The sequence below is a fragment of the Canis aureus genome, chromosome 23 (genome assembly GCF_053574225.1).
Source record: "Canis aureus isolate CA01 chromosome 23, VMU_Caureus_v.1.0, whole genome shotgun sequence".
Lineage (NCBI taxonomy): Eukaryota > Metazoa > Chordata > Mammalia > Carnivora > Canidae > Canis > Canis aureus.
The window spans coordinates 7,483,137-7,509,834 of NC_135633.1; the positions used below are offsets into that span (position 1 = coordinate 7,483,137).

Consider the following 26,698-nt stretch of genomic DNA (forward strand, 5'->3'; position numbering starts at 1 on the left):
AGAGCCAGAAAAGCAGCTATGAAGAAGAAGTAAAAGGCAGCAAGCCACAACAATTAAAAAAAAAAATCCTTTTAAGGGATATTTCCCCTAACTATTTGTACCACTCTACTCATCTTAGGAGGGAAATATTAAGGAAAATACTAAAACAAAACCATCTGAGGGGAACTGAATGCTGTAGTGTTATAACTGGCTGACTGCTTAGTTCCCTCCTCTCCAGTGGTGTCGGTAAGGCACGTGTATAATACTAATGAGCAATTTGTGGAGGTGAAGAACAGACCCCTTCCCACTACACACACAGGGGAGCTTTAATCAGCCATCCACTGCAGAGCAGTCCAGTTAAATTCCCAGGAGCCAGAGAGGTTTGAAGGCTACTTTAACTCAGAGAAGGAGTAACCACCCAGGATATTTTGCTGGAGAAGTGTGACAATTTAGCATGTCTGTGGCTGACATCATCAAGCCAAACAGAGTCAAATAGCTTTACTTACAAACAAGTCTGCCAGGTTGTGTGACAAGTTCTTCCCTGACAGTGAAACTGTCCTACTTCTCTACTCTATTTCACTAGGTCCTGCTGCTACAACCTCCTACTTGGCTGATTCGCCTTTTTTTTGAATGGGAAAAGGAAGGTCATTTGTAGGAACAGCAGCCTTGAGGTCTTCTTGGTAACAGAATGGTTAAAATAAAACTAGCACTGGGCTTAAGGCAGCTTAAACGTTTGCTGACCTCAAAGCTAATAGTAAAACCTTCAGGAAAACTTGTATTTCAGAAAGGGAAGGATTTTTGCCATTGCACCAGAATCAATTATTAGTCATTTGTTGTCTTCCAAAGTCTCCCATTATGTCCCTAATCAAATTTGGGAGGCAGAAAAAAATTTACTGAATTTTACACAAGAGGTTTCCAGACCAGTTCAATTGTTCAAAAATGAGTTCTGCTCACTTCTGCACCAGGGTGAAGGAAACAACAAGAAGACAGCCAGGAGAGGGAGACTGGCAGAGAGTCATAGAGAACACAGCACACAAGGAAAAGTTGAAGGACCTAGAACCATTTTCCCTGGAGAAAAAAAGACTTAGGAATGCAGGGATAGGTGATAATATTAAAATAGAAGGAGAATTAGAATTTGATCATCTTTTTATCAGTCAATCCCTATGATATCAATATATTATCATAAAAGAAGATGTTGAAAAGGCTTCAGTCTGATTAACAATCCTTAGAGAAGTGATGCTCCCTTTGTTTTATCCTTCTGCTTTCCGGTGTGTCTTCCCGATGGCCCACAAAAAGGCACAGATTGAACAGCCCCAAATCACACAGTAAGTTACCCTTTATTAATTTCTCTTTTCATCTTTCTGGTAACAAGGAGTAGGGCTCAATTTCTAACACTTCCTAATAATTCTCGTTAACAGAGAAAAAGGCTCATAGCCATAGGAATTGATAGAGCATAGCGAGAATTAATAAAATTGTTTCACATCTATAGTATGTATGTATTTTTCCCTAATGACCTTCTGTTTAAGGCAAGTGAAGATGGGTTTACATTTCTGGTCGTGATAAAAAAAAAAGTATCCTTGTTATGTAAATCAAAGTATAAAATTAATTTGAAAAATTACTAGTAATTAATTGTACAGGAACAACTCACATGCTGTCACAGATGTAGCAACAATATCAAGGTCTTATTTAGATATACTGAGATTCAAAAATGCTTGAATAGTTGGTAAGACAACTTCTCTTGGGAGTGACAACCTTTAAGCAGTGAGTGGCTTGGTAGCTGGTAGGATACTCTGTGTAGTAATTCCCATATTGGTTATTGGATGGAGGCCAGAACTCACTGACTTCTGATGTATCTTCAACCTTGAGCTGTTATAATTCTTTGCTATACTTTCTTGAACCTCTATGACTCAGATTTTGCCATGCTAGCGAATGAACTCAACATTTCTTAATGGATCAAAACAACGACAATAAAACATTTGTTTCTTACACATATTACATGAAAGCTGCAAGTCAGTTCATGCTTTTTCAGGTTTACTGCAAATCTGCTCCACATCTTCCCATTCTAAACATCAGGACAAGAGAGCAGCCCCTTTGTACAACATGCTTCTTCTAGTAGCTGGGAGCTTCTGCTTGGGTGCAGCCTACACCCTATTCACTCACATACTAATGGCCAAAGCAAGTCACAAGGCCAGTCTTGCCGATGGTGTCTACAGGAGGCACTGAAAGTGATGTAACAAAGGATGCACATGTATATTCCTCAGAGTGGAAAGGAAACAGATAGCTGTGAACATCAGTATAATTTACCAAAGAACCATTCAGGTTGGGGATATGCAAAAAATAATTAAAGTTTTCCCAGCAGGGAGCAACTTCAGACATCAATATTTCCAATTAAAATGACACTGAGATATGTCTCTGTCATGTCTTCACATAATTAAAAAATATTGATAAAATAAATAGAAGAGCTTCAAAGGAAGTTGGTTATGACAAATGTTAACATGAGGCAAAGGAAAACCTTAGGGCATTGAGATAGATTTTGCTTTTAGCTTTTTTTCCCCTTTTGTTTTTCTCATATGTAGGCTATAAGGCATTTGGTCATATCAGAAAGAACACGGAGACCCACTACAGGGATATACGTGACACTGAAAGAATTCCTTTCCTTTTTTTTTTTTTTTTTTTTTTAAGAATTCCTTTCCATTCTGGGTCTCTAAGATGCCTTCCAGCTCAGATATGTATTGAACTGAGATAACAGATGTGAAGAAAAACTTTGCCAAGTAGGGAATTAATGTTAGCAGCAGCTAAAGTTAATACACTCGGTGTATTAATTAATGATTACTGTATATGGTAAAATCTCTGCAATTATTCTACAGAAGATGACAGCCATAGGCTGAGATGACCACTCTTGGCAGAAGATACAGGAAATGCAAAAACCTCAAGGAAGCAACAAAATTATTATAGTCAATGAAGAAAGTTGACGTGATTCAAGCAATTTAAGCCATGGAGATAGTGATAGGAGATGAGAAAGAACCAAGAGGTAAACAGAGGCTAGATTGTGCAGATCTCACAGGCTTAGGTTGAGATTACATTTTAATGTGAGAGGAATGATAAGCCACAAGGCAGTTTTGTAAAGGAGAAATATCCTACAAATAGTACATGGTACATAGTGTTATTTAAGAAATACTTAAGAATTTAAGAAATATTTGCCTTCCTTATTCCCTCATAGTAAAATAAGACATCCTTTTAGAATACCTGGACACTACGAATCATGAGGCTCTTGGAACAGAGATTTGTGAAGCTTTTAAGGAATATTTTCTTAATATTTAGTAGAAAGAGCAGATTTCTAAACCTAGTTTGACTCAAACTACAGGGTATCCCTATTTGACTCAAACTACAGATACAGGGTATGCAAACCTTGTATCTCCCCCCATACACATGCACAAACATCTGTCGGCTAAATAATTGAACTCATTACATGCAAATTATCATGCTCACAAAAAACAGATCCTGCTCTGGGTTTACTGTGCCCAATAACATTTGACAAAGGGAATGCCAGGTTAGCTATGAGGATAGAGCTCTCTCTAATCTGAGGGAATATTCAAAATATTCCTTCCATCCCTAAAACAACAACAGATACCTGATAATCTAAGTCTATATGTATAAAATTGAGTTCACATCACAGATACTCCTATTAAAATATGATAAGTAAATGAACGATCTAGAAGACCAGAGATATTTTAGTGTGGACAAATCAATAGATTAGGTAGTTGATCACTTAGAAGGTCCTGAATATTCATCCAAAACAGAACAAATGACTTTGATCTGGGAAAATGAATGGAAAAGAGTCTGAAGAGGTTAGGGTTTAAGAAATGCAGGCCTAGAGGCCCAGAGGCATGGGGCAGGGATGGGGAAAATGATGGAAACATGAGATTTCTGTCATTCCTTCCACCTGGAATGTTGGCCCCATCCAAACACTATCTTTTTTTTTTTTTTTTTTTTTTTAATGAGTCCTGTTCAAATGCTGCCACAGTCATAAAGATTCCCTGATTCCCAATAGGAAGAATTCTCATCTGAACTTCTATATCCATACATATGCCTCTCTATGGCACTGAGCACTTCCCACTTTGGATTGTAATCACAATCTGCCCTGTATGTTTTGCCTCCCCTAGTATTATAAGAACTATTTGAAGCTAAGACTAAATTTGATTAATGTTTGTGTCTCTATTCTCTGTATCTGGGAGCTTTGCACAGCATTTTGTCCATTGTAGACATCTACTGGCTGGTAATAACATGGATGATTTAAATGGAAGGGAGGGAGGGAGGGTAGAGGGAGGAAGAAGGAAGAAAGAAGGAATTGTTAGAAACATTTCCTATTTGACTGTTTTTTCTTGGATGCTTCTCTCCCCTCAGCAGCTATCAACACTGCAGATTTTTCAGATTGCAAAAATATCAAAGCTTTGTCATTTTTTTCCCTAGGAAGTGATCCCTAATTTTTAATAACAACCCACCTGACTTGACTCAAATATCACACTGATCCTTCTCATTCTTTCAGTATTATGTGATAACAAGACAAGTAAACAAGTAGAAGAGGTTTTATTTTCCAAAAAGCATCTCAGAATATGCTCTCAATAGTTAGCTGCAAACTTGGCAGTGAAAAAGGCCAAGGCATGATTTATGACCCAATAACAATTGAAAGAGTAATGTGCTTAGTGGCATGAGTTAAAGTAATTTTGTAATGCTCCAAATCTTTAAAGTTCAACAATGTAGGTTAAGGGAAAGCAAGTTGTACCTGATAAGCAGACAGTGTCTCAGGTATCTGGAAATACAATCAAACTAATGGTGAACTGAGCTGGAGGAAGAAGAGGGTTTGCTAATCAGGGAAAAGAGTGAGCTGAATGTTTCAGGAGACTGGAAGTGTTGCTGATCAGTGAGCCATAGCTGGGCAGAGAAGTTTTGGACACAAAACAAAATGAAACAAAACAAACCAGAGAGTGAGCCTTGTGTCTTGCTTCTGGGATCTTAGATAGCTCAAAGGCCATCAGGAAGAAAATATCAGTCTTATTCCCTACTGACTCTAGTGCTAAAGTTAGTCCTGAAATTGAACTCAATTGAATGCCATAGTCTCTGGGACCAGGCTAAAATAAGTGATTTAAACCTTGTTTCTTTTCTATTTGTTGACCAGAGTCAAAATGGACTTTTCATATGAAATAAAAAAATAAATTTTTGATATTTCAATTACAGCTTTAAATACTCAATTAGGAGCCAAAAATCTTGGTTTTTCACATATGCATATGTATCAACATGTCTATAAGTGTGTATTCAGTGAAGTAATGAAGAGCATGAGCCTGGGAATCCAAGAGAATTAGTTTAGTATCTTAGGTTTGCCTCTTAATAGCCATCGACCTGGAACAAAATCCTAAGCTCTCCAAGCCTCATTTTCTCTTTTTCTTTATAATGAGAATAATGATGACACCTTCTTCATTGAATTGTTGTGATTATTAAATGTTACAAGAAATGTAAAGTGCTTATCATGGCAAGCAAACAATAAATGGCAGCTATCATATTGAGAGATTCACTTAATCTTTGAAATTATTTTCAGTTCTTTAAAGTCTACCATTTAAGGGAAATATCTTGTTTCTGCCATTTATTTGCCAACATTTCTAGCTCACCAGCTAGGAAAGCAACGTGGATTTTGGATCAGAAAGACTTGAGAATAAATCATAAAGAAATACAGACCTAAATAGTTTTATTAAAGTGCATTCTAGCGGTCAAGATTGAAAAAGTGGTAAGCCTGATAATTTTATCCTAAGGCTCAATTTTATTCATCTTCCCCTTCCTAAAACTTCTGAATTCATTTCCAAACCTGTAATTTTTTTCAAATATAGAGAAAAAGACCATTGAAAAGAGAGAGATACACAATGTGATTGATGTATAGAGCTATTTTTAGGGACCTGCAAAGAATGACAAATGACAGCAAATGCAAAGCAGTAAATCTGGGAAGAATTTCTCTGAAAGCTTTTGTAGTTTTAAACAGATGCGCTCTGTTTTAGAAGGTTTGGTTCTGATCTTTTCTAAATATAAAGATGAGGACTACTGACAATATTTAGAAGTGACCATTATGTACATCTGCTTTAGTGTGCCAGGTGCTGACAAAATTAGAATGAGGAAGGCATGAAGAGTTCACAGTCTCTACAGGGGAGAAACACTTACATGAATGTCAGGGCAGTGTGGTAAGTCCTGGTCATGAAGATGCACAGACTGCCAGGTTAGGACAGGCACTGCCATTGACCTAGAGTTAGCAGGGAAATGTACTAGAAGGGGTAACAGTGGGGCTAAATCTGCAAGGAGCAGGGCAATAAGAAAGTACATATTAGGCAATTTAAAATGGTGAAGACAAAAATACAAAACGAGGTACATGGGAGACCCATATGTGTGATTAAAATACATCATTAAAGGCAAGAGAAGACAAAAGAGAACACTGGAGAAGTGGCCAAACCAAAAAACCTAAGATTTCACTTTAAGGACAGTGGATTTTACCCTTTTGAGCTTAGACAAAAGGAACCATTGAGGCTTTAATCTGGAGAGTGATATGATCATATTTGAATTTTAGATGCATTTTTTTTTAGACACAGTAGTTGAGGTTACTTTATATAAGCTTTGGTCATGCTGTGCACATTTTTTCACCTCAATTCTCCATCTGTAAAATGGGAGTGAAAGAGTTCTTATCTAGTAACATAGTGGTGAGAGTTAAATGAGTTCATGTAGAAAACTACACATGCAAGTACCTGGCATAGAGTAATCCCTCAGTAAGTGTTAGTTGTTTGCCTTTTATAGATGAGGGCTGAACTCCATTAGTCAAATTCTACTCTTTGTTAAGCTCTTCAGATGAACTTAAAGAAGGGCTGACACATGTCATCAGTGATAATGCTTGTATTCGAAAATACCCATTGCCTGTCCCAATCTTATTTAAAAAGGGGAGAAATCTGGGCATCTTCAAATGTACAAACAACTGTTTAATTTCTTTTTAAATGGTGCAGTGGAACTTCTACTTTCACAATGCCTCTGAATTCAAGTTGCTGAAACCCAACACCGTCCAGTCCCTTAGTGCACCGTACGTAGATACCCCATTATCATCAGTGTTCGATTTGTACCAAAAAAAGTCCCGGACCCTGAGCAGCTTGAAATCAGGTTCGATATCTCTGCATCCCTAAGCCTATAAAAATGTGTGGCATACAGACAGTCCTCAACTCTCGTTAGTTTAATGAGTAAAGATAATTCACATTTTAATTAAAATGCAAGCGAAGGGGAATGGGAAATGAAGCCCATTTTTCTAGGTTCTGCCCCAAACTACAAAGAGCTCTGGCAAAGGTTACAGTGAGCAGAATGGGGTTAGCAGGAATCTCACGGATTCCTTTTGAAATTATAGAATTTTCAAGCTGGATGAAAACGCAAGGGCCATTTTCTAATCGAGGCTGCAAGGCTTTCTGTTTAAGTGAGGGGAGGGTACAAGGCACTTTTGCAAAACCTTTCTGTGCAAGTGGAGTTTATTCAATACATTTTTATTGACTCTACTAAAAAAAAAACAAAATGTACTGTAATTACACAGAATCTGGTCTTCTGGTTGTAGAGGAGCAAATTTTACCAGTCCAAGATACATCTCTGGCATATTACTAATTCTGAGCTGGTTATTTTTAAGAAACTGCAGAGGCAAGAGGAGCTCAAAAACTGAGAAGTTACCCTTTTGTAAGAGATATTTCCACATATAAGGGAAATCTCCATTTGTGAGGGTGTCTCCCTTAGTGTCAGGAAGAGGGGAATGACTTTTCATCTCTAGAAACTGTTATGAACAGAGAAGACAAGTACTTAAATCTTAAAGTTGTTACTTTATCCTGGTTTAAGGTGCTTTTCATGGTAACCTCCCTTAACTGACTTTCCACCCCTAATGTCTTTAGCTGGAGATGGTATGTAAGGTGATGACTTGGGTCATTTCAGTGAGTCACTCAATTTTCTTGGGTCTCTCCCAAATGTATGCAGAGGTACACAGGTGATTAAATTTTTGTTTCATTTTTTTTCTTCCTATTATTTTATGTCATGTGAATTTGATCCTTAGACCAACTAGGAAAACCCTGAAGGCATTAAAAAGAAAAGGATTGGTCCAAAGTAGAGTTACCTGCCCCCGGGACAGCAAACCAATACTAACTGCAGTTTCCACCTTACCAGGAGTAAAATTTTAAACCAATCAGTTGGGAATCTTCTGGTCAGCACCAATGAGGTGATCTGTCAAGTGGGCCATCTGCATCCCCACCTCCCCTATAAAGACGATGAGGTAATCTGCGTATTAAGACTTCCTGCCTTTTCCTTAAGGGAGGGTAATCTTGTCTAAAACAACCTTTTTTTTTTTTTTTTTCTTTTGCTACTAACTCCTGGCCTACCCTCTTTCCCATAAGAATCTTCCATTTTGTATAACTCCTTGGAGCATCCACTTGCTAGATGGGATGCTTTCCCATTCATTAATCACTTAGTAAATCCACTTAGATCTCAGATTTACTTAGTTTAGATTTTTTAACAAAAGGTACACAAAAGTATTTTCCTCCCCAACATACTTGTTCTATGCTAAATAGAATAAGCTAGATACAAAAAGACAAATACTACATGGTCTCACTTATATGAGGAATCTAAAAATTTCAAACTTGTAGAATTCAGAGAAGTTGGTTGCCAAGAGTCGGAGAATGGGGGAAATGAAGAAAACATTGGTCAAAGTATACAAACTTTCAGTTATAAGATAAATAGTTCCAGAGGTCTATTAAAAGCAAAAAAAAGTTAGTTCTGGATGTGTTTTGATAGGAAGTAAGGAGACCCCTAAAAATTCTACATAGTTTTATCTATAATTTGATTGACCTGTACTCCTATTTCTATTAGGATAGAGATCTTTGACAGTCCTGGTAAGTTCTGAAAATGTCTGTTTTTCTTGCTCATGAATGAATGGAATCTAGCTTAAAAGCCCAGAATTCCCAACAGAAAAATATCTTGCATCTGAAAGCAGAGAAGTGCTATTTCAGATCCGACCTGTCTGTTCACTGTCTTTCTAGGCAGATGCCTCAGGAGAAATTGGGTGGTTCTGTAAGTTCAGCATGCCTATTTTGTTCTCCAGACATGTTTTCAGATAAAAATAAAATCACTTCCATTAAAAGAACCAGTCTCTGGGTGGGCATCTAATTTCTCTACCTTTCCTGCAGAGCATCATAGTTCCTGGGTCTATATTACCCTCACCCCCAGGTATACCTTTCTGGTCTAGAAAGGGGGCTCTTAAATGTTAATCTTGGTCTTTTACGTAGTGCTATAGAATCTATCCAACCCACTTCATCTTTTTCTCAGGTAGTTTTTTGTTATTGAATTGACGAATATAAACTCACCACTCTTAGAAGCATATTGAGATTGGGTATAGACAATTCATACTTTACCTGAAATGCAACTACCTAAAAATCTTGTTATTGGCAAATTATTGACCCCGAGGAATACTATGAACAAAGAGCATCACTACATAAGTTTAGGGAAAGAAATCACAAGAAATAAAATGGATATTTATATTACTAATAGTGATTTGTAGTTAAGAATCAAGGATAACAGTAATTGAAAGCCATCACCAACTTAAAAACCCTTGTAATATTGTGTTAAAGCATCATTCTGAAATCAACGTGTTAATAAATGCTTGACCATTCTACCCTAAGAGTACTCTGGCTAACCTGACTTACGAGCCAGTTTTGCAGAAGTTGACAGACTGCTGTAAGACTAGCTAAGACCTGGAAAGAATTCTTGCAGTTGCACTTAAGGAACCAAGAATAAAGGAAAGTGAAGACATAAGTTGAGACCTTTCCCTATTTGTCATACTGGCACCACCATCTGTTGTACATACAGCTATGTACAAGTATGTTATTGGGGGTGCCTGTGCACAAACAGTGGTGTCTTTCCTCTTACCTCAGCTCCCAAAGTCCAGTCACCTAAATCCACCCTCAAAACCCCATCTCTCGGATTCCTGGGTGGCACAGCGGTTTGGCGCCTGCCTTTGGCCCAGGGCACAATCCTGGAGACCCGGGATCGAATCCCACATCGGACTCCCGGTGCATGGAGCCTGCTACTCCCTCTGCCTGTGTCTCTGCCTCTTTCTCTCTCTCTCTCTCTGTGACTATCATAAATATAAAACAAAACAAAACAAAAAAAACCTCTCTCTCTAAAATCCTATAGATAGGAGGCTCCCCTATTCTTGGGGAGACAGATTTGAGAAATTTCCTATCTCCTTGTTTGGTGCCATGCAATGAAATCCTTCCTTCTCTGTTGCAAAACCAGTGGGAGTGTCTGGCTTACTGTGAGCAGTAGGCAATGAACCCTTATCTGGTAATGGTTCCCTCAAATTCTGAGAACTGTGTCTGTGTGACTTGAGAAGTGTTTCAACACAGCCAGGGGGTAGCCAGATTATCTCAGTGGAGTGATGAACTATCTCTTGAAAAAACTTGAGAAATGTCAGGTTTTACCATATAGTAATCATTAGTAATCATTAATAATAATAATAATAATAATAATAATAAATCTTTTCACTTGTTAATTGCCATGCCATCGAGAACAATTCCATTGTTCTTGGTTTCTTCTTAGTCTATTAGGGAGCTTCCCAGTAAGACTTAAGAGAGAGAGAGAGCAAGAAGGAGCAAGAGCAAGTATGCACACATCTCTGTCCTGGAATTATTTTCCAATTGTGTTTACTGGAGGTTTAAAGGTTTTATATGAACTTAAGAGAAAACAAAGTGGACGAGAGAAAACTCTTGTTATCAGCTTTACTCAGAACAAATCTGATTTCATTAGATAGAAAATCAAGTTCCAGATTCTTCTCATTCATCAGCTGCAGTGCTTCTCCATATGATCATATCCAATGTACCCTGTTCCTAAAAAGCATTTTGTAATGCTTTCTTTACCACCCTGAAAAGAAATTTCAAAATAATTTAAACGACCAATACATTCTGCAAAAAAAAAAGTCAACATAAACGTTAGATTTAAGATACAAAAAGAAAGTAATTCATAATACATAATATGCAAAAGGCTGGAAATGGCTACCCTAGAAAATGTAATTAAGCAGTTAGATGCCTACTCCTGCCAAGTTCATATTTAAGTGAAACAAGACAATATTCAATTGATTTAGTTTTAACTTTTCTTCCAGTTGATGTTTTTTAGAAGATATAAATATGTATATTCATATATGTGTCATAATGACTAGGAATGCTTGGATAGGATTATTGAAGATAAAGTTAGAGTATTTACTTCGTGCCAGGTACTGCTCTAAGCACATTACATTATTGACTCAAATAATTCTCACATCAGAGAGAGAGAGAGAGAGAGAGAGAGAGAGAGACAGATTTTTACTGTCTCCAAGTTACAGCTAAAGGAGACAAGACTGGTTAAGTACTCAGCCAAAGTCACACATAGCTAGTACGTATAGCATCTGGGATTCAAAGCCAGGCAGGCTGGCTCCAGAAATCTTGATTTTAAGCCTTCTGTTAGTCTTTTGGTAAGGAACTTTTGGTGAAGCTCTTAAAAAACAAACAAACAAACAAACAAACAACAACAAAAAACCCAAAACACTCGTCCCTCAATTAGCCCAGGTGTTGCATCTCTGGAAAATGCAGTGTATATTTAAACTGTATAATAAATACTACCTGCCATGTGCAAAATTGGTTTGGATTTTAGGCTCAGATACTTTACAAACTGCTTTTTCATCTACAGGAATGTCTGGGGAAATATTCACACTGTAGGGGATGAGTTTTGGCACCCCAAGATATACCTCTTTGGCGCACTGCTTATTCTAAACTGGCTATTTTTGAGAAACTGCAGATACAAATAAACTCTCAGAATTGAGAAGTTGCCTATTTGAAGAGACATTTACATTACATATAAGGGAAATCTCCATTTGTAAGGATGTTTCCCTCACTACCAGAGAGGATGACTATAAATCTCTACAAACTGTTATCAGTAGAGAAGGCATGGACTTAAATCTGCATAACAACTTTACCCTTGTTTATTGTGCTTTTTCCTGCTAACTAGTCATAAGTGACTCCCCACCCACATCATCTTCTGTCTTTAGCTGGAGATGATATTTAAGGTGATAACTTCGGATGCGTTGGTGAGTTACTCAGTTTTCCTGGGTCTCACCCATGTATGAAATAGTTATACATGTTATTAAGCTTTTGTTTGATTTTCTCCTGTTAATCTGTCTCATGTCAATTTGATTCTTAGAGCAGTTAGAAGAACTTTGAAAATTTTTTCCTCCTCATGTAGAATATTGGGATAAGTCTTCAATGTCTAAAGCCATCTTCCACATTGCAGGACATCTGACATCCCTGGATCTTACCCACTAAATAACAATGGTATTTATCACTATGAAAACCAAAATTATCACCACAGATTTCTAAAACTGCTCCCCACAGCAGGTTCTTCTCCTGTTGATTATTAATATCCACACTCGTTGTCTCCTGGAGCCTCGGAGGACAACTTATTCTCTCCCCAAATTCAACCGGAGTAGCTCTGTTTTTATCCATTTTATGCACTGGAGTTCTAGGCAAGCTTTGGCCTGGATAAATAAAATCTTTTTGCTACTTACAAAAATAAAAGTTTTAAAATACTGCTCCAGACCAGGACTCATTGCTCATGTCTTTTCAGTGGGAATAAAATAAACACTTGTCTTTACCAACTGTTCCAGTCTTCTCCAGATGAACACAATGCTAATGCTTCAGCCAACAAAGTTGGGGTGACAAGCTGCAGGCAAAGCTAGAGAACTCAGCCTCTGAGGCTGCTTGCTGTGTTTCTCTCTTGACTGATATCCGCTGAACCTGTGTGTGGCTCCACACTTGTGAACCCATGAGGACTTCAGCTAGTTGGGTGCCACACCTGGTCCAATGGATCTCAGTAGTCCTATGTAATGATGGGAGTCTGCTATGCCACTAGGGTTTCATCTGGAGGGCACAGCATTGGGCTGGAAGCAAAAATAAACTTGTTATTGCTAAGAGTCCTAGACCAGGGATCAAGAGACAGTCCTTGGCCACTAATTAGTTTTGTGGCCTTGAGCAAATTATTCCACCTCTCTGGGTTTTAATCTTTTCATGTGTAAAATAAAACTGGATTTCAAGGTTCCCAGAGCTCTTTTCATCTCTGACCCTCTCCACTTCTCTGATCTTCATACCCAGCTGTGGGTAGAAAGGTAGTGTGTACAGCTCCAAGGCAAGGTCAGTTGTACAGTTAGCAGAACATGTGCAAGAAATACTTTTCTCGGGCTAAGGGTTGCATTTTATACATGCAAGTAAACTACTAGGATTACTTTGACCTCTTTAAAGCATCAGCAGGAGATGGTAGTTCATGGGAACAGAGAGAATGGTATGAACAATAGCGGTGATAACAATGCTTCAAGGAAGATATGTTTTAGAATGAGCTTTTTCCGGGATTTTATTGCCTACTTGTCCAATGCATCTTCCTTCCTCTTTTCCTTTTAATACCAGAAAATAACTTGTCTTTGAGGCAGTCCAAAGAATTAAAGAAATAAAGTGAACGAATGAGGCTCAAGGAAGAAGAAGAAAAAAAAAACTGAAGCAGGAGAGAATTTTGTAAGGTGATGATTGAAATGTCAAGTGTTGCTTCTCAGAAAGAAAATGAAAATGCTGTAATAAATTCTGGACAGATGTCAAATGCTATTTTCAGGAGACAGGAGAACTTCATAGCAAATTAGAGGCTGAATTTCAGGGAATCATTAGCATGTTGCATATTAGAAACAGGTCAAGGCTTGGAGTAGGAAGCTTCAAATTGAGTGCCATCTTAATCACTTTGTAATTGGATGACTTTGAGCAAATTACATATACGTTTGGGGGTCTCAGTTTCCTCATTGACAAGCATTAATATTGATCATATTTTCTTAATTTAAGTAAAGATTTTCTCCATTTACCTGAGAGAGAGAAAGAGAGGGAGAAAGAGAGAAAGCGCACAAGCAGGGGGAGGGGTAGAGGGAGAGAGAAGCAGACTCCCCACTGAGCTGAGAGCTCTGATACAGGGCTTGATCCCAGCACCCTAGGATCATGACCTGAGCCAAAGGTAGACACTTAACTGACTGAGCCAACCAGGCACTCTGATCATATTTTCCATTGTTACGTGCTGATATTTTGTATCAGTAGAACACTTCTCAAAATTTACTTCTTTGTAAAAGTTTGAAATTTTGAAATAAATAGAAGCAGAGCTACTCTAGGGCCCTTGCTACTTTCTGGTGGCAACTCCCAAGGTGGCTTCTAGATCACGTCTTCAAGAACCTTAGGAATGTTTAAAAACCATCAGATTATATCACCCTAAGGTCTATTCTATTCTAAATCATTCTTTTATACATTTAACAAACATTTACTGCGAGCCTCACCCATGCCACACAGTGGTAGGCACTGAGTGTACAACATAATCATGACATCATACCTGTCCTTCCAGAATTTTGTCCAATACTTACCAAATTGGCTTCCATTTATTACTTGCTTTTTCATGCAGGGTGCCTTCAGGGAAAGCCTGAAGCTGTGAATGAAAGTATCCTTAGGTAATTATAGTTCTTCGTATAAATTATTAAATTGGTATATGCAGCTAGCTTCACAGGATCTCATCACTAAGAGCAGGCACTAACAAATACTGAATTTCAGATTCTGCAAGTCTGCAAAGAAGAAAGAGCTCAGACTGTGGTGAATTCACTAAAGTAAATGCCCCTTTGCAAGGTCCCACAGCAGCTAGAGTCAACACCCAGGTTCAATAATCCTCTATTATAATTGGCTTATTAGTTCCCACATTTTGTAGTGAATATTTTCAGAGACAGCAAAGCCCCTGACTAATTTGCAGACAGCTAAGATGCATCCTGTGAAGTCTAATGATCAAGGTGTACAGTAAAGTTACGGAATGTCTTTGGGTATCGGAGAAGAATGACTACAAGTTCATGAGCCTGGTACTCTCCTGAGCCTCCAAAATTGGCTCTGATTTGTTATTCTGAGATTTATGTTTTGAGCCATGGAAATATCCCTAAAATAAACTAGGACCAAAGCAGATTGTGCTAATGGATAATAGTCATCAAATGTGGCAATTTAAGCATATAGCAAAAATTCTTTCATACTTTCTAGCAAGAGGTGGGAGATTTTATCTACTCTTGATACTAGGAAGGCTATGATTACTAGAAGTAGAACAGAAGTGGAGTATGAACAGAAGTGAATTTATATGGTGTCCAAATCTAGGTCGTTAAAGCTACTCAGCTTCTACTCTGTTTACTAAAATCTTGAATTTGGATCCCTGCACACCACAGAAGAAACCCAACTACCTGGAGGGCACCATGCTGTGAGGAAGTCCGAGTCACATGAAGATGCCATGTGTAACTGTGCTGGTCAACAGTCTCAGCTGAGCCCAGCCTTTAAATCATCCCAGCCCAGGTTCCAGACATTTGAGAAATGAAACGTTCAAATCGTTCCAAACTCAGCCATTCAAGTCACATCCAGTCTTTAGAGTTTTTCCAGCTGAGGTCCCAGACATCATGAAATAGGGACAAGGCACTCTTGCTCTCATCTGACTTTTTTAATCAAGGAGTCAGGAGAAGAATTAAAATGTCTCTGTTTTATAGTGCTAAGTGGTGGGGTGATTGTTATGCAGCAATAGGATGATTAAAATAACAGATGAAGCTCTCAGTGACAGGTATAGTTCTTATCCCTTCGCTTAAGAATGCAGAAAAGAAATCATTCTTGAGTAGAGTCTACCAAACTAAAGAGACAGAACACAACTGATGTGGAAATAAGGAACCTTTGCAAAATTCCCCCAAGACTCAGATATTCAGACTCTGAGGACGAGAAAGCATAACTTTAGGTTTAAAAAAGTCCTAAACTATAAAAGGAGAAAGTCCCACATTGGTCCATACTGCTCGTAACCCTCATTAATGAAGTAGGCTGATATGGATAGGGCTCTAGTTCAATATAGCTGAAAATTAATTTGCCAAAAATCAATTTATTAAAAAATCAAGCTACCGAATGACCAGTTCTCCAAAACCCATAAATACCTTATACTAGGTTTTAGACAGCTTACTGCTCTCATTGTGCTACAAAGAAGAAGTAGAACCAACAATCACCCAAATGACAGAACAGGTTTTCCCCTTTTGGCACATCGTTAATCCACTTTCACTTCTGGACAGAGATTCAGTACAATGCTTTGGAAGGGCAGGCAGGAAAGAGATTTCTAGAACTGGACCCTATAGTGCAATTAAGGTCGTTCTAGAGAATTTCTAAGCATATTTACTGTTGGTGAATATGTCAAAGAACCCATTTGAATTTATGATGAATTCCAGGCACACTTTTTTCTGCAGTAGTTCCTTGCCTCATTCAGTCCAGCTTAAATGGTATTCAAATTGCTATTCCATTCAGGGACAGGCACTTTGTTACAACAAGAGTTTTTACCTTCAGCAATTTCAGAGACTATTTCTATGGGGATAGAAAGGAGAAGCAACACTTAACTCTCAAAACTGTGTCGAGTTTGGGTCTCGAGAATATGCATACTAGCCTATATTAACAGATACAGACAGCTTCTTGGGAAAAAAATGAGGTAAGCAAATAAGGCCCCCTTAACTCTGAGAAGTCCCCACTGTTGACTGAGAATCCAGCTTCTGATAGTATGTACATGATGGACAAAGGATCAAGAAGAAATCTATATATGAAAAAAGGTAAACCAAGCCTGGAGGAAGATGGAGTGATAGATTCCACAGCAGGTCCTCCTCGTGTCCAAATGTCTTGCTCCAAACCATACAACTCTCCCTTGATGGTGAATCAAATCTATTTCTTTGACCATCATATGGTTCTCATATCCCAGGAAAGTAACTTTCTCAAGACCAGAGAGAATGCCAGGTCTTAAAGGGAAAAAAAAAAAAAAAAAAAAACCTATTCATTTTAACCATTCTTCCTTAAATTCATAAAACCACTAGCCCAGCTAAAATAGGGCATTGCACTTAATAGCTGGGCTAAGCCTAGGAGCAAGCACTGCTTACTGGAAGCCACCATGTAGTAAGCAGATTCTTTTACATAAAATAATTCTAAAAATCCAAATGGAGTCTAGCAATGCCTGCTGCCTTCCTACTCATATTTATTTGACTCAGTATGATTTTCTTTTATTTAATTCTGATTGTATGAACCTATACATTGAAGAGTTCCATGGCCTTATTTAATAAAATTCTTCCATTTGAACCAAGATGTCCATCCTATTATTGCTCTTTTAAACTCAGCAGGCTAACCCACACACAAGACTGTGAGTGACAGAAAAAAGCAAGCCACCAATAGCATCCAGCAGCCTAGAAAAAATATCCCACATTTTTCTCAGTTTATTCCCAGCTCATGCTTTTGCCAGATCTGGCTCTGTTTCTGTGGTTTCCTACATTATCCCTAGCTTTCACCTTTGGGAATATACCACTCCATGGGGCTCTCCCTCTATTTTCTCGGTCTTTCCCTGACCCACACTAGGTGGTTAAATCCCAAATTAGCATTGTGATTACAGAAGCTGTTGGTCTTCAAATCTTCCATTGCTTTGTGGTTTTTAATTTTTTTTTTCACCACTTCTAAGTTTTGTTGTTATCTTAGGCAAGATGCTTAAACTCTCCATGCCTCTGCCTTCTCACTTTCAAAATAATACTGACCTCTGAAGAATGTTGTATGAATTAAGACTTTAGAGTTAAAAGTCCAAAGATGGAACCCAGCTCATAGAGGTCACCTAATAAACTTTAATCTGCTGGGGTGCCTGGATGGCTCAATTGGTTGAGTGTCCTACTCTTGATCTCAGGGTTATGAGTTTAAGCCCCACACTGGGCTCTAGGCTAGATGTGGAGTCTACTTAAAAAACAAAACATATCAATCTGCTGCTAATTCCAACGCATCAATGAGAGCGGATTGAAACCTTCTTTCAATGTCCTAAAGCGTTCTAAGAAACTTTGGTTCCTTGAGAGATTAATAGCTTTTATGAAGAGAAAGGTCTAGCATTAAACATGTTGGGAAATACTACATTAAATAGTTAAACTGACTTACGTTCAGGACTACCTAGACTTTTTATTAAAAAAATAGGTTGTCCTTGATCCTCAATGTAGATATTTAAGAATTTAAAAAAGAAATTGAATTGTCACTAGGGGTCGGAGTGGGGCCGGGTAACTGTATACTGGATACTGATAACCTCTAGGGCTGTTTCATATTCACATTTCCTATGTTAACTTTAGTTTCTGAGAACTTGCCTGGTGCCAGGAATTGTGCAGTATTTACTCAACTACATTTTTTCATTTATTTTTCATATCAACTTTGTGAAAATAAGAATTATTCTCACTTTACAGATGAGGAAACTGAGGCTTAAGGAAGACAGATACCATCTGCTAATAAGTGATTAAGGCTGTATTCAAACCCAAGACATCGGGATTCCTGGGTGGTGCAGCGGTTTGGCGCCTGCCTTTGGCCCAGGGCGCGATCCTGGAGACCCGGGATCGAATCCCACATCGGGCTCCCGGTGCATGGAGCCTGCTTCTCCTTCTGCCTATGTCTCTGCCTCTCTCTCTCTCTCTCTCTCTCTCTCTCTCTCTCTCTCTGTGTGACTATCATAAATAAATAAAAATTAAAAAAAAAAACAAAAAAAACAAACCCAAGACATCTGCCTCTAACCCTGTCGTCATTCACTGAAAGACTTGACTTCCCATGTCCCTGAGTGCTTCTCTTAATAATTTAGAGTGTTTGTTCTCTGAAATAATTAGTGAGCTATGAGTTGTTTCTGTGTTTCAGAAGTGATTGTTATCAATTATGGAATTATTAACAACACTTCCCATCTGCCTCTAGTTTCCAGCTAAGAATGTTAATTAAAACACAAATCCATCCAAGAATTTTGGGAATTTATGACTGAAGATGTTTACCAATGATTCTGATAAAAAGGCCCAGCATGTGTTCACTCAATAATACAGATATTGATTTCACATTTCACTACACGTCGATAATTCTTCCTTCAGAAAATTCTATTACCTCAATGACAATGTGAGGGAGCTGTGGGTGTTTTCCTCTCGGAGTAATTCACCTAGTTCACCTGTATGTGCCTCAGGACTAATATATATTATCATATTTTTATATGCATCCTACTGACATATAAACCATGGAAGAGAGGTTATACCACCTCAAAGGCTCTCACCAAGTTGTTGGAGCAGAAAAATAGAATCAGGCTCATGATTCAGGCTTTTAGCATCTAGAAGTATGCCTCTACATCAGTGAGGGTTAAGACACTGGAGAAAATATCCAAATTCATGCCCAATCATGTAAAAAAGACTTCTACTTAAGGGTAGATTCACCCAAGCTGCTCTATCATACCTAATTCCTTCTGGAAAAAGCTCTGTAGCTATCTCCAATCAACAATCCTTCTGGGAATTGAGTTTAAAGTCCAGCTAACCATTTTCAAGAACTGAAGCAGAATCTGGCATGCTTACCATCCTTAGTCACTGGACAGTACCTGAGTCCTTAGAAGGTATGTGATTAGAATTAACAAGCTTCTTGTGATTCACATCCGTCTATCATTCTGTGCATTTTCCCATTATGTTCTTTCACCTGTTTCTGGTCTTTACAAATACATTACCTTATGCTCCTTGGAAACTCTGTTCCAAGGTCAACAAGTTCCCATCTCACCATATCCTCAGCTTTTCACAACCCCTCTACCTCCTGGTGTGGATCCATTAAATTTTATATTCATTCATCTACAGGGTGAGAATGATCTGGCATTCAGCATTAATTGTGCATCAGGCAATGTTCTAAGCATGGGGCTATAACGTGCTTCTCTAGGAAAATCCCTCTCATCCATGACTCCAATGCTAATAAAGTCCAGAGTCATTCTCCTAGTGTGCTTTGCTGCTCCTAGATCTTTGTTTCATTGGTCCTCATGCAAACCTCCTTCATCCACTGAAGTTCATGTCATTCCACTTGCCTATCTCTGCTCTACCTCACATTTCTATCATCTAGAGATTCTCTGGTGACTCTATTTCATCTACTAAGCACTTCATACATATTTCACAGTCTTTTATCTCTGCTCCTGATTTGTATCATCACAAAACTGGTTTAATTATTTCATTTTTTCCCATAGAATTTTGGATGGCTCACCTAAACATATAAATTCAAAGTCCTCAACCTTCTTGTTGCCAACAGATTATATCAGCTTGTCACTTAAGCCCTTTTCACTACATCCCTAATCCCCCCTCAAGTCCTGTAGTCCCTTCCACCACCCTTCTTTTTACACCGTTTCCTCACCCATTTGTAAAAACTCTAAGCTTAGATCCCATTTAGCTTCATTTATTGTCAACACCCTCAAAATGTTCAAATCCTACTTTTTCTTTGACTCTCCTTACTGAGTCATAACTTTCAATTAATCTGACCTTCTCTCCTCTTTTACACCACCAAGTCATGCAACTTCATTTGCAGAAACTAACATAATTCTGTGAACTGATGGCACTCCAAAGGAGAGATCTTAAAGACCCTTGGTACCATTCAGCCATTTTTTTTTCTTGTTGTCTCAGCTCAGCATGCTTCGATTTCCCCAGTGAGTATTAAATGTTTTAAGTCTCTCCTTATTAAGGTTGACCACTCTTCTCTGCAGAAGGGTGGGGACTGCGCTGTGATGATGAAAAGAACTGGGAATGAATCCTAGCTCAACCATGTTCTAGTATGTGCTACTTCTTACTTTCTCCATGGCTTGGTTTGCTTATCTTTAGTAGTAGTTCCTACTGTGAATATTAAAACATGTAACACATGACATGACATGACACAAAATTAGCCCTCAATATAGGTTATTGATCATGGGAGGTAGTAATGATGATATTGGAAAAGGATTTGCCCTTCATTTAATGAGGGTTAAAAAGGCTTTTCATTCCCTTCCCCACATCCAGAAATATCCTTTTATTTCTTCCATTTAGGTAGAGATACCTCTCTACCTAAATCAATCTTTAAGGTCACTGTTGTAGTCTAGTCTTCTTAAGTCTATGCCGAAACACTACTTAACTATCTAGTTTTTCCTACTCATTTCTATATTATCTCTTTCAAATGTTTTATTTTTATTTTCAACATATGAATTATTCTATATTCAGGGTTTTTTTTGTTTCTATTTTTTCATCAACAGTGTATTGCAAGAGCATTTTGCACAATAATTTTAAAGTCACTGAAAATAGGATATTCAATGGTTGTTTAATACTCTACAAAAAACACTATAATTTATATAACTATGCCTCCTTTGTTGCGCATAAAGATTGTTTCCATGTTTCATTATTATAAATGATGCTATGATTATTATCCTTGTATATAAGTCTTTATCTAAGTCTCTGATTCTACCCACAGCATGGAATTCTATAAGCAGGCTTTCGGGGTCGAAAATTGTATTTTTAAGGCTCTTTACACACATTATCAAATTGCTTTTCAGAAAGATTATACCAATTTATACACCCACCAGCTGTGTATGAAAAAGATGGTCTCAACATACCCACACTGTCATTAAGAATATTTCCTGCTAAATTTTCAACATCTCCCTTTCCACTAGTTCTTACAACAGAGGCTAAAAATATAGTTAAGTGTTTTACTTCCTAAAAATAATAATTTCCTACACAGTATCTCTCATTGGGTACCATCTTCTTCCCTTTGCAGCCAGGTTTCCCAGGGAGTGATTAGTTTTCAGCCTTGGTCTCTCTATTACTTCATCTTCCTACTGTCATCTTAATTGAACCCTCATTTCTCCTTGTCATAAGTGTTACCACTGACCTCTTAACTACCTAGTCCAGCAGAATCTTCTGTCATTTATTACACAATAAATTTAAGCATCTAACACGATTAACTTTTTTTTCACTTTCCTTTGCTTCTGACTCAAATTTCTTCTGTTTTTGCTCATTTCTCCCTAACGATTCTTTCCCTCTTGCAGGTAATCTATTCCTCTTGATTATTTAATTAACACTAACAGCTTTGGCAATAACCTGTAGCTCATAAGTTCTTAAACATTATGTTTAGTCCAACTTCTCTCACAAACTATACCAAGAACAGTATGTTCAAATATCTATTGTTTTTCTTTAAGTTGATATCCCTGAGAACTTAAGGTTTGAAACTCTGAAATTAAATTCAGCTTTCCTCTCCAAACTTACTACTTGTATATTGACTGTTTTCATGGAGAGAACTCACGCCCATGCCTATGTTTGGGAAAGTAATCTGGAAGAAATGAATTTACCTCACTATTCTTAACCAATAATCAATAAATGGAATTTTACAGAATAATGTTCAATCCTATCATTCAATCTTGTCTACAACAACATTTATCTCCATTACACTCTGGGCTCTTCATATTTTATTTTTTTTCTTTGTGATGGAGCACAAGCACCTGATTCATGTATCTATTACTTTTCCATTTTTATCCCCTTGATGTTCTACCCATACAACATACAACACATCAATCTACCTAGCTAAGAACTACTCACTTTTCAGAATCAGGACCACAGAAAATTCCTTAATCAAAACTTTCCACATGCTCGGCTAGAACTGGCCCATTCTTCCTTTGTTCTTGAAATCCAACACTTACATATCTCTTCTTATTCAGTCTTGGAACACTTCCTTAAATTTATTTATTTACATATTTTTTCCCTCTGCTACACTACCATCCCCTAAGGGAAGCACCATTTGCTTGTCTTTGAAACCTTACTGAGGGGATTGTTCAAACGGTTACAGAATTTACCGTGGCCTTATGAAGTCAAATATATTAGGTTAAAATAAATTGTATTTTAAAAAGAATCACCTTTTCAAAGAAAAACTTTGTCTGGTTTCAGAGTCTTACAGAAAACAGGGGTGTATCTTCCTCTGTAGTGCATACATATTTCTGTTAAAATTGCTACCGTGCTGATTTTGTATTCTTGACTGCAGTCTTTAAACATTTCTTCCACAAACTCTGGCTTATTTTATGCTTTGGTTTACACAGTTCTCTTGCTACTTGAGGACGCACCTAGGTTCTTAATTATCTTTTTGTTTCTATAAAGTGTAGTTTAAAAGATTTCCAGTGAATATTTGTCATAGAGGTTATTGTCAAAAATGACAACATAGGATCAATATGAAGAAAATATTATCAAAATCTACTGAGAGAATAATTTTGCTCTAGTCCAAAATGAAATGCACTCCTGTTAAACAACAACTAAAAAATATTTTATACCAAGTAACTCACACTACAGAGAGCAGACAGGGCAGGGATTCCTAAGAGAAAAAAGAGAAAGTCATGTGATTTCCCTTAGCATTCTGTGAGTATTCAGGCCATAGTACAGAGAGAAAGAATATAAACCAAACAGAAGGTTAGGCACTGTAGATGATAAATCAGCAAAACTGAAGACACAGTAATAAAGTCTACCACAATGAAGTAAAGAAAGAGCAAAAAAATGAACAGACTCCAAGTGATCTCTAGGACAATATCAAGCAGTCTAACAGATAATTGGAGTCCAGGTAAAAAGAGGTGAAAGGAATTCAGAAAATAACTTACTGGAAGAAACAATGGTTTAATTATAGCCATATTTTTTTCCAAAGTTGATGAAAACCATAACATTATATATCTAAAAACTCAACAAATCCCAACAGAAGGACATTAAAAACACTTAACAGCAAAACCCACCAAAGCACATGTTAATCAAATGGACAAAAGCAAAGGATTAAAAAAATCTTAAAAAGCAACCAGATTAACATACACACAATTATATGAGAGAGAAAAATGATAAGGATGATCATACATTTTTCTTCAAAAAACATTCAAACCTGAAAGACAAGATAATTTTTTTAAGTATTGAAAGGAAAAACTGTCAACCTATAATTCTACATTCAGTGAAATATCTTTCAATAATGAAGATATAAAAAGGCATTTTCAGGTAAACAAAAGCTGGGGGAATTCATCACCAACCAACTTACAGAACAATGAATGTTTAAGGAGATTCTTCACACAGAAGGAATTTGAATCTAAAAGATAAAAGATTAAAAAGCTCTGGTAGTGGTAAACATATGAATCAATATGAAAGACAGTTTTTTTCTCATTTTTAACTTTGAAAATATAAGTTACCTTTAAAAACTTAATATTTGTATATTTTGGAGTTTACAACATATGTAGAAATAAAATGTATGATAAAAATAGCACAGAGGAAAGAAAGGAGAAAATAGAGGTTTATTATTATATAAATTGTAAAAGAACCTGTAATAACTTCTTACACTATATGTGAAGCAAGTTAATACTATTTGATGGTAGACTGTGATAAGTTAAAGATATGTACTATAAGTCCTGAAGCACCATTTAAAAAATAAAGAGTTACAGCTAACAAAATAATATTGAGGACAACATGGAATCATAAAAAGAAACCTAAAGAAGGTGGGCAAAGTAGGAGGAAGGTTATGAAGAATCAATGCTATAAATAAAATACAGATAGCAGTATGGATTAAATAACAATTATAGATTATACCCAGCCATAAAAATTATTGCATTAAATGCAAGTAGCCTAAGTAGTCCAGTTAAAGGCAGAGAATGTGAGACTGGATAAAAAAGCAAGACCTGATTATATGCTCAAAGTCAGCCATTGAAATGTAAAGACACAGATATAGCCAGATCTACCATGCATATAGTAATTAAAAGAAAGCCAGAGTAACTATCTATAGTCTCTCCAATAATGATGCAACAAGTAGACAAATTAGTAATGACACAGAAGACTTAACACTATCAACTAACCTGTCCTACTTGACATCTATAAAATCCTCCACCCCAAATTCCTTTGAAGTCCCTATGGAACATTTAGTAAGTTAGACTATATTCTGGACTATTAAATAATTCTCAATAAATTAAAAAATATTTAAGTCACATAATTAATGTTCTAGGACAAAACCAGAATCAAAATGGAAGTAAATAATAGAAATGTATTTGGATTATTCCCAAATATTTGGATATTCAACACCCACACATACCCACATCCACCCATTCATGGATCAAAAAGAAAGTCACTGGTTAAACTACAAGAGTTTGAAATAAATGAAAATTAGGGATGCTTGGGTGGCTCAGTTGGTTGAGCAACTGCCTCTTGATTTTGGCTCCGCTCTTTATCTTAGAGTTTTGAGATTGAGCCTCATATTGGGCTCTGCGCTCAGTGTGGAGTCTGCTTGTCCTTCCCTCTCTGCTCCTCTCCCCACTCATGCTTGCTCACTCTTGCTCTCTCTTAAGTAAATAAATAAAATCCTTAAAAAAAAAAGAAAATTAAATGATGGAAATGTATGGAATTTCAATAAAGCAATGATTCAAGGTAAATTTAATGCACTGAATAGCCATTTATGAAAAGAAAGATGTCAAATCAATGATTTAAGTTTCCATCCTAAGAAGCTTTAAAAAAGATTATACTCAGATTAACAGAAGGAAGGAAATAATAAAGAGTAGCAACCAGTAATGGAAGAAATTGATAACCAACAGAGAAAAATCAATAATTTCAAAATCTGATTCTTTGAAAAGGTCAATAAAATCAATAAACAGAGTTACAAAGAGATAAGAAAGGAAAAATTACAACTACAAAGTTTAGAGAGGTCAAATCAATAATCAGGTGATATTATAAACAGCCACAAATCAAACAACTTGGATAAAATGAATAAATCCTTGAAAGACACCAACTACCAAGGTCATTCAAGAAAAAAAATATAGATAACTTTCAATTCTGGCCAAAATAGGGTAATAGGGTCTAGGTTTACCCACTTGCTAGAACCAAAATATCCAGGCAAAAATACATGAAATAACTATTTTCTAGACATTAGAGATCATATACTAAGTGACAATAAATGTCTTCTGCATTGAGATTTTTCATCTTTCAAATAAAGGAACTTCTTATCTCAGATATATTGTGAAGAACATATTATGAGGGTTTATATGTGCAAATCTCTAGTGTGACAGAAACATCAATAAATATTTCTTAACTTCCTCACTTCTGTTTTTTCCTGGCTGGCAATAATTAACTTCCACGTGCCAAAATAATTCTAAGAATATTATGTGTATTACTATGAAAACTTTCCTCAGAATATTTCATGTACAAAAATAGTTTGTAATGAAATTAAGTACCACATTTAGACAATGTTGTCCTTCTCTTACACACACATACATGTATGTGTGTAAGCATGTACACATACACACACAAACCACACAAAACAAATAATTAAGAAACTTCTTAAAAGGATTTATGTCTTAGGGGATAAAAAGCCATCTCCCTAAAGTATTTGTTGGCTCCAAACATTTAGCACCTGTCAGGCTGAGTTAAAATACATGTCATTCTCTTTTAGCCCACCAAATATCACTTAACATGAATTCCTGATCCGATTTTTCCAGAATCATTTACATCTCTTTGTGGGGACTGGACATACATGGAGTTACTAGGTTGATAGTCTGAATGAAGGCTCTGAAGAAGAGCCTCCTTCTAATGTGGCCCACAGTTATTTTATAATAATATATTTGGATAACTGTCTTTAGGAAAAACATAGGCTTTAGAATTAGTATCCTCAAACTAAATCCCACTTCTAACACTTTCTAGTTTTTAATTCCTGAAACAGTCCGTCTCAGCCTTAATTTTATAATCAGTAAAATGACATATCAACCTTGCTAATGTTGTTCAAAGAATTAAAGCGGA

The 26,698-nt window shown here is 36.9% G+C and overlaps 1 protein-coding gene and 1 long non-coding RNA gene across 3 annotated transcripts in view; one reads left to right on the plus strand and one right to left on the minus strand.

Moving 5' to 3' along the window:
* LOC144294532 (uncharacterized) overlaps window positions 1–18,665 on the plus strand; it is a 37,668-nt gene extending 19,003 nt beyond the window's left edge. Inside the window, exon 2 of the long non-coding RNA XR_013361892.1 lies at window positions 18,365–18,665. This is a non-coding gene — a long non-coding RNA (uncharacterized LOC144294532). The remainder of the gene's footprint in view (window positions 1–18,364) is intronic.
* The window catches only part of NELL1 (neural EGFL like 1), an 812,319-nt gene that overhangs the window by 103,560 nt on the left and 682,061 nt on the right, over window positions 1–26,698 (minus strand). The window lies entirely within an intron of this gene.